The following is a 16,634-nucleotide window of genomic DNA, read 5'->3' on the forward strand; positions in this document are numbered from 1 at the left end:
ATCTTGGTTGAGCAAGAAGCAACCTACTGTGGCCACTTCTAGTTGTGAAGCTGAGTACAGGGCAGCTTTCACAGCTACGGTTGAGTGTGTGTGGCTCAGACGGCTTATGGCTTACTTGGGTGTTGGACAGGAGTCTGCCACCTCTATCTTCACTGACAGTCAGAGTGCATTGGCAGTTGCGAGAAACCCAGTTTTTCATGCTCGCACAAAGCACATTGAGGTGCATTATCACTATGTCAGGGAGAGACTCTCAGCAGAAGAGATCAGCTTGGCCTATGTGCCAACACAAGACAACCTAGCCGATCTTTTCACAAAGGCGCTTCCTCGTGAGAAGTTCGAAGCTTTCCGCAAAGCTTTGGGCTTGCTCCCCTTTGTGGACTGATCTACTTCAGGCATGGCACTCCCCTATACATGAGTGCCAGCTCTCGTTTCAGTTTTATCTTGCTAATATCCTCCCACAGGTCATATTCCTTCACGGAGTTGCTACTTTTCCTTCTCAATGGGATACTCTGGCCTCTATGCATTCTTGCTTCTTCCTCCTTTGCTTTCCTTTCTTTTTCCTGACATTCACTTGTCATCTATCCTATCTGGAATTCTTCCAGATTTCTTTCCACTTCCTTCCTTAAGGTACTTCTGCTTCTTTGGGTTGTAATTGGCTCTACTTGGCACCTAAGCATCCTTTCTCCAAGTGCTCTATCATTGTACATCGCCTTCTTTCCTGCTGCTACAATTTCTTCCCTCTTCTTGACCAAGCCTGTCCTATCCAGACCCTCATTAGAATGATCTCCCAAGAGCGGGCATTCCTACATTATCCACACCATCCTTTGTACACTCTGCACCAACTTGGTAATTTGCTTACGGACTCTCTGCTATCTTGTCCACTATTTTGGCTTCTTCTTCAGCTCTATCTCAGGATTCCTACTTGTTAATGTCTTGACAAGCCCTTGGCGATCTTGTCATCACAGCCATCACTTCTTGTGACTTTTCTTATTCTTTTCTTGCTCCTTGTTTACAGCTACATCAGCTCTTGTTGGGTTTGCCTCGTTTTGCGGCCTTGCCTTTTGTAGTTCTTGCTCGGATATGGGAAAATCATTTTGTCTATGCCTTGGACCATTGCAAAGCAGTAGAAGCAAGCTCACCTTTGCCCAAATTTTCCACCTTCTCTTCCATATGGTCTGTTGTTTTGAGGCCACGTGAGACTTGGTTGAGGACAGCTCTGGGACTTACTGCTTCACCCTCGGATTCTTGTTCCGAGTGTTGTAGAAACACATCTCTTTAGTGTGGTTGTACCTTTCACAAATAGTGCATAGCTAATGCATGCTTTTCAATTGGCACTCCTCCTTTGTATAACCTTGATTTTTACACCTTGTGCACCAGATGTCCGGGCTGAGTTCGAATCTTGTGTATCCTCCAACAATCTTGGCCTTTCAGTTCTTCTTGAATCTACTTCCTGCTTCCTGCCTTTCTTTTTCCGGGGCTTTCACTCTATGTCATCCAACTCTTGACTAAATTCTGATTCTAAGGTGTCTTCTTCTTCGAAATCCGAATCGAAAGTTTCTTCCTCCTTCTTTCTTTTATCCTTCTTCTTCTTCTTGGGGTCTTTGCTTTGCTTCAAGATACCCTCAACTCTGTTTGCTTCTGGTACCATTTGTTCGAAGGTGAGGGTATCCAAATCATATGAGTCCATCTCTGTCTGGAGAATTTCCCCTCATTCCTCTCACGAACCATTGACACGGTGTAGTTGGAGCAGGTCTATTGGGCTGATCTAGACGCATTAGCAGTGCTCAAAATTCAGCTATGTAATCCTTCGTTGGCCTCTTCTTCTGAATTAACCTCTACAAATTTAAACTAGGAAATGTAAACTAGGGATTGTAAACTAGGGGTGTTTGGAAAAATTCAAAAAAGGGCTTTTCGGAGAAAAAAAACTAGATGGGGCCACATTCACGAATTCCAAGGAAGATATAAGGAGAATATAGTTGGTTATGGTGTCATTCACCCATAGCTTCACGTTTGCAACCTTAGTTTACTCTCTCTCCTAGTTTACCACTTAGTTTGCCAACTTCCAAGTTTCCTCACCACCTCTCTAGTTTATGCACTAGAGTTTCACTCTTTCCTAGTTTACAAACCAATTTATCTCTCGCATTATTCCTCGCAAGGGTAGTTTGCACCTAAATTACCCACCTCTTTCTTCCAAATCACCCACCTCTTTCTTCCACCATTATTTATTCCTTGCTTGATCTCTTTTACACTAGAATGGAGGAGCTTGAATATGATCCTAGTGACGTGGATTACAAGTATTGTTATTCTTTATTTGATTTAAGTCTCGTTGTTGTTGAGACATGAAGTCTTCTCATTGTTGTGAGAACTATAAGACATTGCAATTAACGTGGTTTGCACGTTACGACGTTGCAATCATTGTTTTTTAAAATTTGATTTAAGCCTTGACATGGGTTAAAAGCATTGTTATTCTTTATTTGATTTATGTCTCATTGTTATTGAGTCATGAAGTCTTCTCATTATTGTGAGAACTTTAAGACGTTGATGTTTGAGGCATTTCAATTGAGCATATATTATAAGCAAACATTACAGTGTTGTTTTAAGTCATGGAGCGTGGCTATAGTGATCCATTCTGTAAGCTAGTTTCAAACTAAGAGTTGGATTGAAATGTAAACCAGAATTTAAACTATGACAAAAACTAGAATGTAAAGTAATATCCGAGAGGTTGCATACGTTGTAAGGGTAAACTTGTTTGTGAACTGGGGTGTAAACTAAAATGTAAACCTAAATGTAAACTAAGGGGAACTCTGGGAATCCATGACCTGAGAGGGTGTAGTAGTACTAGGGGTAAACTTGTTTGTGAACCAGGGTGTAAATTTAAATGTAAACCTGAATGTAAACTGTGGGAACTCTAGGAATCCATGACCCAAGAGGGTGTAATAGTACTAGAGGTAAACTTGGTTGTGAACTAGGGTGTAAACTAAGGTGAACTAAGGGAACTCTGGGAATCCATGACTCGAGAGGGTGTAGTAGTACTATGGGTAAACTTGGTTGTGAACTAGGGTGTAAACTAAGGTGTAAACCTGAATGTAAACTAAGGGAACTATGGAAATCTGTGACCTGAGAGGGTGTAGTAGTACTAGGGGTAAACTTGTTTGTGAACTAGGGTGTAAACTAAGGGAATTTCAGGAATTCGTGACCCGAGAGGGTGCAGTACTTGTAAGGGTAAACTTGTTTGTGAACTAGGGGGTAAACTAAAATGTAAACCTGAATGTAAACTAAGGAGGCAAAGTAACACTACATGTAAACTAAGATGTAAACTAAGCTACATGAATTTAGAATCTGTCATTACAAGATGAAACCATTACAAGAGCATAAGCCTCCATTGAGATGCCAAAACATTGGTGAGAACTTGGCCATCTCCTTGAGTCAGTGTGAAGTGTCTCTCATCATTGGGAGAGCTACCATGGATACAAGACATTATCTTGCATGATACAAAAGTAGGGATATCACAAATCTTTACATCTCTATTGATGAGACATGCTTCTGCACCAATTGGAGCATCACTTGAGGAAAGGGATAATAGTGCATGACACATGTTACATGAGATGGTAACACAAGGGTGTACCATGAAGGTTGATGTGCAACAATGTGGACACCAAATTCTTAGTGTTTCCTCAAAGCAGACTCGAGTCTTGCCACGATGCTTTCTACGTAGCACATCAGTCAAACAAGCACGCTTGGCGGGTTGGCAATGTTATTTTTCAAGGTGGTACCAGCAAAGAGGCTTTGCTCTACTTTCTTTCCATGACCAAATCTGGTTAATGTCACATTATCTTGTTTTTAGCGAATGCTACCTAGCATTTTGATCTCTTTTGGAGCCATTGCATTTAAGAGGGCTTGTTTACAACTATCAAGCCGATATATCAGGACCTCTTTTTGGTGAAGATCTCTCTCCTCGAGGTCCTCCACAATGTGGGAAATAATTTCTCTCAATCCACTGACACGTAGTAGGATCTCCCCTTTAATGTCCTCCTGTGGGCTAAACTCCATTTTCGATTCTACATTATCTGTCAGTGGCATCACCTTCCATCTGATGCGTGGCACACACCTTGTGGGCATTTTCCACAATTGGAAAAATATATTGTAAGTGCGGAAAATGTTTCTTGATTATGAGTCGCACTCCATAAAAGTGCTTACAATCACTTGTCCAATCTGGACAATCACAATAATTGCATTGCATGCTCACATAGTACCACTGGCTTGGATTAGAAGAACTTTTGACTTTAAATAATAAAGTCATCTCATTTATAATCTGCAAAGAGGATTTATCATTCTCATAGCACTACAATATTCTTTCCCCCTCACGTAGTTTAGAAGTGTGCTTCTTCAACAACCCACTGATGTTGAAGCATCCAGAACCAACTACATTGATACAAGAGAAAGGTTAGATCGGAGCGTACCTTATCAAAGCACCAAAAAGAGTCTTAACTAAACACACCTTAAATATCTCTTGCTTTTGTTTGAATAACTCCACCAACGTCCCTCCTATGCAAGTGCCAATTGTGGAATCTCCAATGATTGCATGCAGTAGGTGTAAGATAGACCTATTGATTAAACGAGCCTCTAACAGTGTGTACTTGATGTACTGCCACAGTCTTTCCACCAAATTGGTTGTGTCTACATTTCCATAATTGAAAATACGTCCAAACTTGGGCCATCGAGCTCGCCATGGACAATCATGTCTACACCACCCATTTGTCACATACCTTTGTACATTATGATAAGCTGCATACCATGCCAAAAGTTCTTGATAGTTTCTCTCAAAATTAGACTCTGTAACACAATGCATAAGGTTTGACATTGAAGAGTATAGTTCATCTCGCTTCTCCTTTGGGACCTACACATGTACAAGTGATATCTTGAGTTCTGCACTCCTGATTATATAACTAAGAGAGGTAAAATTTTTCAAAGAATTGACACATACTTTAGGAAGAATATTCTCTACCCACGCTTTCTTTGCATGAAACCAACACAAGATAATGTGACATAAAATTTGTCTTGGACTTTCAAGAGCTTCGTAGTGCCAACAATATGGGTCCTCATTCACCACTCTAATCAAAGCATCCAGCTTCTGTTGGGATTTGTCAATGACAAGGGCTATAAGACGAACACCACCCATCCTCGAGAAGACCTCCTTCAGTGTTATTTGTAGAGAAACACTTTCTTGATTGGCCCCTGCATCATTATTGCACATCATAAACCAAATGGGTATGCCCACACCATGTTGGTTTGGCAGAACAACGGCATATAATGGAAGCCCGAATACATTGGTTTTGAAGGTACTATCAATTTCCCATGAGTTATGCATTGAGAATCACATTGCCATGTCTAGCATCCACTTGTCTTGAATTATTATAATGAATGGCTTGTCCTTATCATCCTCAGCATGGAGATTATAAGGTTGACAATACAAAACTTGTATATATGCAAAGAAATGTAAGCATATTGGTAAATCATGTCCTACGTTTCACATGGTTAAAAGTTAGACATCAAACCTTCCCTTGTGTTTTTAGAATGCAAACCTCCATGTACATACAAGTCCAGTCATCTTTCGAGAGATTTCCTGTGCATTCATGCAAGAAGTTAAAACTTGGCACATCTTTATACTTTGTTTGCATTAATCGTAGCTCCATATTACCTTGTTGGCATATCTGGTAAGACATCGTGGATACCTCCTTCGGAATCATAAAAAATCTGTAAATAGTTTGATCAAGAAGAGAAGCATGTTCTTTATGCAATCTCTCTTTTGACGTGGACATCTTTGCCACATATTGAGCGCTACCCACATCAAATAGATCCTCCATGCAACACTCAAAAACCTTTGGATGAACGGGTAAGTGATACAAATCTTGGCGCGTACCAGGAGCATGTCCTTTGTGAATGAGACTTAATGAAATGGAAGCTTTTTTTGTATCATTAAGAAACTCTACTCTTACTTTAAATGGACAGCCACATCTTTTTGAGCTCCTCAATCTCTTTTGAGTTCCCAATCTATGTGGTTTTCCACCTCTATGGCATCCATAATCAACAACCACCTTGGATTGATCGTGGTTCTTGCTTGAGCGAAGATTTACTAGCCCAACTTTGTGCTCGATGATTATCTCTATTAAATCGTTGTCCACATGCACATCATCAATCCCCCCCTTATACACAACAAGCTCGAAAGGACAAATTTCAGGAAGTTGAGGACATGCATTCCCATTAAAGAACTTTTTTGTGGCTAATTTGCAATCACAAGCATTGAGAAGTTCCTTCACATATGAGATAGGGATTCTGTGCCATCTGATGTCCACACACCATGTAGACTTTAATTTTTCAAGGGTGATCTCTATGCTATGTGATGATGCTCTCCATTTCGGGTTAGATGACATAGTTGGATAATGCTTCCCCACTCCTCTATATAGGGAATTTTTAGCTTAGGGGAAGACTTTAAACAAAGACAAATAGAACCATCCTCATTTTGTCCTAAGCATAGGTTGTCTTTCATGTTCCTCCATTTTTTTAGATCAAGCATCCCCGTGTGTCACATGCCTTCAAAGTCTCTAAATCCATTGAAACATCTCCTTGAATTGCATTCATCTCATCAGATTATAACTTTTTTTGTCAAAAGAGTAGAAAGTATCGGAAAGATAGAAGTGGATCGAGTGGAGCAAAAGGTGACTTTGGATCTTGCACCCGCTCTTCATCATAGTCTTCATGGCTTGTGTTGAAAAAACTTGACACATTCTCCAAGTCATCATCCGATTGTAAGCCGGCACTAGGATCATATTCAAGCTTGTGTTGAAAAAACTTGACACATTCTCCAAGTCTTCATCTGATTGTAAGACGACACTAGGATCATATTCAAGCTCCTCCATTCTAGTGTAAAAGAGATCAAGCAAGGAATAAATAATGGTGGAAGAAAGAGGGTGGTGATTTGGAAGAAAGAGGTCCATCGGCCATGGACAACCCCAACCACAGAAACTTCATCAACCACGTGAACTAGCAAGTGTAATTGAATGGTTAAAATTCTTGTTGGAAAGTATTTCTTAGCCATTGTAATAGCCTCGATGGAGTTTAAGCGTGCTGCTTCCAGTGTGTCTCTACTGATCTCTTTCCTTTATATCCAATGTACCATTGCACCAATTCTGTAAATTGTTGCTCTAATATCATCGTTGAGGCAATCCTTGATGGCTATAGGAAGCACGAATTGCAAGACTTTGTGCCAATCATGCCTCTTCAAGCCACTAAGCTCATCGTCCTTTGTAAATGCTCCCTTCAAGCAATGCATGCATCCTGTAGGGGTACGAATTTCACTGATGCACTTCTTTACACGACGTTGCTCATCCTTTGTCATGACCCAAGGTGCTTTTGGTAATTTGGAAGAAAGAGGTGGGTGATTTGGGTGCAAACTATCCTTGTGAGGAATAATACGAGAGATAAATTGGTTTGTAAACTAGGAAAGAGTGAAACTAGGTGTAAACTGAGAAGTAAACTAGTGCATAAACTAGGGAGGTGGTGAGGAAACTTGGAAGTTGGCAAACTAAGTGGTAAACTAGGAGAGAGAGTAAACTAAGATTGCAAACGTGAAGCCATGGGTGAATGGCACCATAACCAACTATATTCTCCTCATATCTTCCTTGGAATTTGTGAATGTGGCCCCATCTATTTTTTTTTTTGTCGGAAAGCCCTTTTTTGAATTTTCCCGACACCCCTAGTTTACATTTTTCATCAACGGTGGACAATTGCCATGCTACACGATGTAACATGAGGATCGTTGATCCCATCTAGTAGGGGTAATAAAGACCCCGTGGCACATAGTCATGAGGGATGTTATGTGCTAGTCACGTGGATTGTGCCATTGTTTTGACCATATATTATTTTTGATTAAGTGTTAATTAATCTCATCAATCATGATTAGGCACATATGCATTGCCCTAGCTTGCTCAAATTTGTATATTCAAGACCATTGGATAAAAAATGTTCAAGGCTCGAATCATTGAATTCCATTTTAAAAGGTGCTTACTAACTAATGAATATCATTTGTTTTATCTTCAAATTCGTAATAACTAATCATTTCAAATGTCATGCAACTTTTGATAGTTTTCATATTTTATACATTAATGATTTAAGGCCTTTTGTCATCAAAAGTGTATAATGATAACATTCACGTTTGTCAAATTGTGGTGATATTACCAAGGTAGCTCTCCAACTACTTCAACTATGTAGTGTTACTCAAGTGACATAAAGCACCATTTGTGGCATTAAACCTTTAAGTCTTTTTGAGCACATAATCAGACTTAATGATGCTTTTGTTTTTTATGTTAATTTATAAATAAATCATCACTTTATAAAATTTGAATATTGTACATTCATGTGAAAGTAGTCTCTTATTTTATAGTTTTTCTCAAGGTAAAGGCTTCATTTAGGTATTACCATTTGGGCTAAGCCTTTGTTACTTTCTGGGCCAAAGTGCACTAAAAAAAATTCTCTCTTACAACTCTTCCACTTGATTGTGATTCCTAATGACTTGCCATGATAGTCATGTCAAAAGGGTTCATCTATTTGATATGAAAGGAGGGTATGGATAGGTGGGAGATTTTCCATTGGCATCTCATCACACTTTTAGGTAGCATACAAAATCATACTCTAGGCCATAAGCTTTCAACTTCAACTTGGGCACAAAACCAAAAAAGAGGAACAATGACCATTATTTATAATAACTTAGTGGACAACACCAAAAATTGGCACAATAACTTCAAATAATAGTCTCTTAACACCAAAATGCGGTGAGATGGCTAAGGATGGGACAAGGGATTGTGAGGTATGGGCGATGAGATATCTCTTGGCAAGCAAGTTATTCACGTAGGTAAAGACCTCTAGCACCTTGGGTTAAAAGGTCATCTTTGAGTAGAGCTAGGGTCTTTACATACTCTTATAGTTTCCCAATAACTATAGCGAGTTATCCTCATCACACTATCCATGATGATGGACAAGGCACCTTTCCTATCCATGTCTGTACACATCTAAGATCTTCCCCATCCATGTCCTTTCCATTTCACTAGGTGTGGGATGTTTAAGAAAACTTGGCTCTAATTGTGGCATGGGATGTTTTAGGAAACTTGGATGTAATTGTGCCAAAAACGGCACGGTAGAGAATTGCACTATAAACTTGGCCAAAAATGTAATTTGTCATCATGTGATCAAGCTTGATTTTTGTGACGGGCCGCACCCTGGCCCTTCGAAATTGACGTGGGTTTGGTGAAATATAGCAAGTTTTTTAATATTTCAGTGTAATTTTTTACGGGCATTTTAAGATTTTGCAAGTATGTTATGGCCAAAATGCTTTAAAAAAAACGGGCATGACGCCCATCAAAAAGCAACTATGATCATGATGCTATGGAAATAGTGTGGGAAAGGCAACACATAAGGTGAGTGGGAAGTCCTTGTTTGTAAACTCCCTTTATGTCACAGTTGAGAATTTGAAGTGTTGCTTCCTGGAAAGCAGAAGGTTGACCAGATCTACAGGAGGAGGTGGGCACAGGACACCCAAAGACTAGTAAGCCCTCCTATACAACTATTATAAGAACACGGGGAGGTTCCCCAACACACACATTTACATGGCTTTTACCCTGCGATCTTTGCCAACAACGAGTGTTGACCTAGTCTCATCTTGCTGCTCTCAAGCTCCAAGCCCCAGATCAACCACTCTAGGCTCCAATCGCCTTCCTGCTTCTGCGTCTTCCTCCAATCAGTACCAGCCATCTGCACCAGCCCCCTCCCCCTCAGCCAATCAGAAGCACTCGCCCGACCTTGCCTCCGCCCATCAGACACATCCAGGTGGGCACGACATGGAGGCTTCCGGTGACGGATCTATGCAGCTCGCTGTGCAGGAGAACGGCGCAGAAGTGGCCAATGTTTACTTACCCCGCCCGCTCACGATCACCGACCTCGCGCCCCCTCCCCTCCATGGATCCAACTTGCGAGTGGCGTACCAAGGCGTTCCGGGCGCCTACAGCGAGTCCGCCGCCTGCAAAGCTTACCCAGACTGCGAGCCCATCCCTTGCGACCAATTCGAGGTCGCCTTCCAATCAGTCGAGCTTTGGCTTGCCGACCGGGCGGTTCTCCCCGTCGAAAACTCCTTGGGCGGCAGTATCCACCGTAACTACGATCTCCTCCTCAGCCACCGCCTCCACATCGTGGGCGAGGTCCAGCTTCCCGTCCACCACTGCCTTCTTGCAGTCCCAGGCGCCCGAAAGGAAGATCTCACTCGTGTGATCAGCCACCCGCAGGCGCTAGCCCAGTGTGAGAATACTCTCACACGCATGGGCCTCAACGTGAGTCGGGAGGCCGTGGACGACACTGCGGGCGCGGCCCAGTTCATAGCGGCCCATAATCTCACAGACACGGCTGCCATAGCCAGCGCCAGAGCTGCTGAGATCTACGGCATGCAGATCTTGGCGGAGGGTATACAAGACGACAGAAGCAATGTTACACGCTTCGTCATGCTTGCCAGAGAGCCCATCATACCTCGAATCGACCGTCCATTCAAGACCAGCATCGTCTTCGCCCACGAGGAGGCGACGGGAGTGCTCTTCAAAGTGCTTTCTGCTTTTGCGTTCCGCAACGTCAATCTTACCAAGATCGAGAGCCGGCCGCAGCGCAAGCGCCCCCTCCGCCTCGTGGACCACACAATCACCAGCCAAAGCAGCGGCACAGCTAAGTATTTCGAGTACCTCTTCTACATTGACTTCGAAGCTTCCATGGCAGATCCAAGAGCCCAGAATGCCCTTGCAGAACTCCAGGAGTTTGTCACGTTCCTCAGAGTGTTGGGCAGCTATCCTATGGACATGACCCCTTTGGGTCCGGCTGCTCAGCAATGTCCTGAGTAATCATGGACAGTAATCAATCATTAGGATGAAATTGCTTTAGCTAGACTCTACTTAATTTCCTTTCCCCTCTCTCAAATAAATTCGCTTTTTCATTTATCATGTTCAGACGCTAATTACTCTTCCTCCTGCACAATTGATACTGATTAGGAGCCCTTGTAAGCAAAGTCTTGGTGCCTAATTAGATCCAAGGCGGGTTATTGTGGGTTCTATATTTGTTTCAATTGAATTCAACGCATCATATTGAGAGATATGGAATGATTCTACGACTGTTTATTTCTTTCTCTGTATGTACTCCAAAAGACGCACAATCATGTATGCCTTCTTCTCAAAGGAAATCTTTTATCTTTTGTTCTAGCTTCTGGCAATTCAAAGAATCAAGCTAGCATTTACGTGGTGAATGATGCCAAACACGGGGACAATGGACTGTTAGTACCAATTTGTTTGCTCTAATACGGGCTTCTTACTTGCCTTCACTCTAATCGTAGTGATTCTTACTCGCTTTCACTCTGGGATTGACCAAGTGCTACCTTTGTAGAATATGCTACTAGTTGGATTCTCTCTCTCTCTCTCTCTCTCACACGTGCGTGCATACATGCACACGTGTGCACACACATACACACATATGGAATCCCACCAAAAGATTATAGAGACATTTGGTTGCGTATTTGGGTGCACCTCTTACTTTTTGTGATGAGAGGAAACTCACTTTGAATCTTTGCAAGAACAAGATTAAATATGACTTTTAACACTTCACACCAAGTTTCAACCCTATAGACTGTTCTCATACAAAGGCGAGGTGGTTGACATAGTCACCTCCTATGTGTACTTTGGGGGTTACCCTCATGGGGCCCATGCACACTTTGTGTCCAACTATTCCAATATTCTTGGGTGGCAAGTGGGTATGTTGTTTTAATATGGCTGGAGACACAATGCTTGCAATCCCATATTAACTTTGTTTTCCAACTATTCTAACATTCTTGGGTGGCAAGAGGGTATGTTGCATTAGTATGGTTGGGAACACAATGCTTTCATGCTCACTTTGAGGAACCAAGCTATTAGAAACTCTCTCTTTGAGACATTGGTTAGAGCATCCATGTTGTATGACTCTTCCTTTCTTTTTTGGGGCAAAGGGATGGGGTTTGCAGGGAGAGGGGAATATTTTGGAGAGGAGTGGAGGAGGATATAGAGGATGTAAATTCTCCTACATGAGAAAGTTTTTAGTTCCCCATGAGATCATTTTAGCCAAGTTTGGAATAGTACACATGGTCCTTAGTGGGCCTAGACTATCACTTACACCTTTCATCCATAAACACACTCTTGACAGAGCCCACCTCCCGAGATTAGCATTTAAGTCCTTGAGATAGTGGCTTTGTACTCCAAGCATGGTGAAAAAATGGTTTGAGACACATGGTTTATAGATGAATTGTTGACTCCCCCACATTTGAGTACAAACTCATGTTTCATGGATTTCTCAAAGCAAGACACGTCCACATCATCCATCTGGACTTGACAAGTCAGACATACTTGCCACCTCCAGAGTTTCCAACGAGCTTGAGTTATATAGGAAGCACTTTTTTTGGAACATGAAGTACAAATTCATTCAGAAACCCGTGCATCTCTACAGACACCTAGCACATGCCATATAAATTGATATTGGTCAATTAAGGTTATTTTCTCACAAACTCTAAATTGGGAAAAGGTGAGTTGATGATACCATATGGGAATCTCGGATAAATACACTATATGCACAAGTGGGCAAATAAATTCTATGAAGTATCAATTCCTAATCTATCATGAAATAAGGGGGAGATTTTGTTGCCTCTTTAAGGATTGGTTTGGTCCCCTCTCATGGGTGATGCCTCATAGATATCAAAAGGATTTTTATATATACTTGCTAGAGATATGGTGACATTAAAAGGATTTTATGAAGTTACATTCAAGGAGGAGAGCAACATGATCTCATTTAGACATTGATATGGTCACATTAAAAGGATTTGATGCGGCTACATTCAAAGAGGAGAGCAACATGATCTCATTTAGACATTGATGTGGTGACATTAAAAGGATTTGATGCGGCTACATTCAAAGAGAAAAGCAACATGATCTCATTTAGACATTGATCAGAGACTCTTGTTATAAAGATCTGCTTACCTCCACTAAGCTCCAAACAACGATGACAAACCATGGATAACATGCCATACCCTATGATCCTTTCACTCCATGCCCAGGTGGAGTCATCAAAAAGCGAGGGCACACTTCCTTTAGAGAGACGACCAACATTCCTATCTTGAGAGAGATACAAATCCTCCACCTACCAATTGTACATTTGAGACATTCTTAGGCACCACCAATAAAGATTGGCATTGCCACATGAGATAGATATCATGGCCTTGAACTCCATTCATGAAAGGAGGTTGGACACACAAAGTTTGGACACACACAAAGGAGGTTGGACACACAAAGTTTTCTACCTACTCCATTGTATACACAAAGTCAACAAAGTATGTGGGTCTTTTTTTCTTTTGCAACTAACTTTTCTCTTTCATGTTATCTTGGAACCTTGTCTATTCATGTTACCTTGACATTGTCTATTTATGAATCATATATAACATTTTTTTGGCCTCATAGACCCTTTGGGTCTTTGGTAGATGTTAATGAATTTTACATTCCGAGTCTTTGTGCATGTGCGTGTGCACACGTACACGCGATAGTGTGACATTTTTGGCACGGTGATAGTGTTACAATGGATAGTTGCATATGATTAACACTTGTTACATTCTTCGCATGGTGATAGTGTTACGATCAATAATTGCATATGATTATTAACACTTTAACACTTGTTAATACTCCTAACACTTTAACAGTTGTTAATAGTCCCAAAAGGGCATGGCTATAAATAGCATATGGGGCATATATAAGTGAGTGAGTATAATATAACTAAGTGTTAAGCTAGCAATCAATGGGAAAAAGCACACACAAAGATGCACCATTACTACACACACAAAAAAGAAAGAGAAGAAGGGAAAGCTTAACTAAAACTTTAGATAAAGAATGGGTTTTTTTGGAGGAGGGAGAAGGGGTAGAGGAGGCTCTTGATTTTTGTGTGTGTGTGTGGGGGGGAGAGGGGGAGGGGGGGTTGGATTTTGAAAATTGGAAAGGGGGTTAATGATTTTTTGGGTAAGTTAGCAACACTTTATTTTTAATTTTTTTGTTCTTGATTGTGCCTTTTGTGGAACAATGTAGAAGGTTGGACATCCTTGGGAAATCACCCAAAAGATTGTATGGTCCAATGGCCATAAAGTTTCTTGGATTTTTATTTTCCAATTTTTTAAAAATAACACTAATTCTGGGCTAGTTTTAATTGATTATTTTGTCACATTTTTAGAGATGTAGGAGAGCACATATGCATTGGACATGAAATATTTAAAAACTTGAATGGCAATGTTTTTCCTTTAGCACCAAGCATTTTATGAGCATTTTGTGGATGTTTTTTTAAGCTTGAGGTGATCATTTTCCATGCAATTTTGGGCTTGAGGTGATCATTTTCCATGCATTTTTGGGCTTGAGGTGATCATTTTCCATGCAATTTTTTGCTTTGGGTAAGCAACTTGTGAAAAAAAAAAAATCTCACAAAGCTTGCATGCAAGGTTTCTCTTTTTCACTTTTCAATGATGATTTTTATTATTAATCACCTACTATTGAAGCCATTTGGACAACAATTTGATCTTTTTTTTTTGTGATAGCGCAGTTACATTCTAGGCAATAATCTAATTCATGTTTTGGGTAATTACGTAACCCTTGATAATAGCAATGATAGTTTGATCATCTATTATGCTAATCACATCTAGTGTTTAGAGCCATTTACTATGCTAATCACATCTAGTGTTTAGAGCCATTTACTATGCTAATCACATCTAATGTTTGGAGCCATTTCTACTTGCATAATGTTGATACTAGTGGACTAACCCGTGCTTTGAACGTATATAATTCCCCACTTGATATTTTTTAAATTTCTAGAATTATAGGACCCTACCCCTCTTCCCAAAGTAATAGGAGCCTACCCCTTGAACCTCCAAATTGCATCCCGAACCCCCAAATTCTTGCCACAAACTCTTCATATATATATATATATATATATATAATATAGAAGATAGAGATAGAGTTAGAGATATAGAGATGTATATATATATGTGGGTATATGTGTGTGTGTGTGTGTGTGTGTGTGTGTGTGTGTGTGTGTGTGTGTGTGTGTGTGTATATATATGTATGTATATGTATATATGTATATATATATACATATACATATATATATATATATATATATACATACATACATACATACATACATACATACATATATATATATATATATATATATATATATATACACACACACACACACACACATATATATACATATATATATATGTATACATCTACATACATATATATATATATATATACATATATAAATATATACATATATATGTGTGTGTGTGTGTGTGTGTGTGTATATATTTACATATATTTTCACGCACGCATGCACACACACACACACACATCTATATCATATTATATTATATAAAGAGTATAATGTCTATACATCTATCTAAAACAATTGGCCCCCGAGAAGAAAAAGGGTAATCAACAAACGAGGAGCCTCCATCATCCACAACCGTGACACCAATGCCAAAAAAAGGTCATGATTAGAGTTGGAAGGGGATGACATTGATGAGGGTTCTAAGGATAGTTAGTCTAAGAATGATGAGCATAATGATGAGCAGTAGTCCCACGCACAGGGTGATGAGCACGTGTCCCACGCACAGGGTGATGAGCAGGTGTCCCACGCACAGGGTGATGAGGAGGTGACCCTGCATGGTGAAAGCAAAGGGTAGGGGTGGAAGAGTTTAAAAGAAGATGAGGCGGCCCTCTTGGGATCTAGTAAGTGAACTTAACATGTTTGAACATTCATTAGTTCATTTATTGATCAACAGTAATAACATGTATTTGGTGTTGTCTAAGTGAAGAGGTGTTGTTTAAGTGAAGACTACCATCTCGGTGTGGTGGACCCTTGCACTTAGTTTTGAGCTCCAACATTAATCACCTCCATTTCACGCTTTTGGGAAAGCAAAAACACAGGTATGATCTCTAACTCGGGCTAGTGACTCTCTCCATTCATCATCATTATAGTCTTCGCATTCCACTTATATGCTTTGTTGTTCTAGGAATCTTGCAGTATTGCAACAATTCATGGGATCTTTGACCAGGTGGGGAAGCATGGACGCCTTTGATATCCTTGGAGGACTGCGCTTGGTGTGGGCCAATTTTGCAACAAATCTCTCTCTACACAATGACGAGGTTGTGGTTCCTCGATGGAATGTTTTTAGGGAGGTACTTGTGGAATCAACTTTTGTGCTTGGCTGTAAAGTTCCTATAGGCTGACGGGACTATGGTGTGCACTCTACGTGGGGAGCACCTGGGGATTGCAGTCCGAGAGGTAGAATCTTGAAACTTCACATTACGAAGACTTAGTTCTTGCGCTTTCCCCGATACATGTATGTTATGTCAAAAGATGGCTAAGAAGAGGTGAGTGCAAGAGTGACTCGCTTTTATTAAAGTGAAGCTCAATGATTTTCCTCCCTAGTGTGCTTACTAGTGTGTGTACGCAGGTCACTATTTTGGTCATCGTCGCCATCTTCATAC

The 16,634-nt window shown here is 40.6% G+C and overlaps 1 pseudogene across 1 annotated transcript; it reads left to right on the top strand.

The window, feature by feature from the left end:
• Positions 1–9,637: 9,637 nt before the first annotated feature.
• LOC147633440 (arogenate dehydratase/prephenate dehydratase 6, chloroplastic pseudogene) lies at positions 9,638–11,191 on the top strand (annotated as a pseudogene). Its single transcript, XR_015267120.1, has one exon. The product of XR_015267120.1 is annotated as an arogenate dehydratase/prephenate dehydratase 6, chloroplastic pseudogene (transcript).
• The last annotated feature ends 5,443 nt before the right edge of the window (positions 11,192–16,634 follow it).

Source organism: Cibotium barometz, chromosome 12 (assembly GCF_041138505.1).
Source record: "Cibotium barometz isolate CiBa-2024 chromosome 12, ASM4113850v1, whole genome shotgun sequence".
In the NCBI taxonomy this organism is placed as follows: Eukaryota; Viridiplantae; Streptophyta; class Polypodiopsida; order Cyatheales; family Cibotiaceae; genus Cibotium; species Cibotium barometz.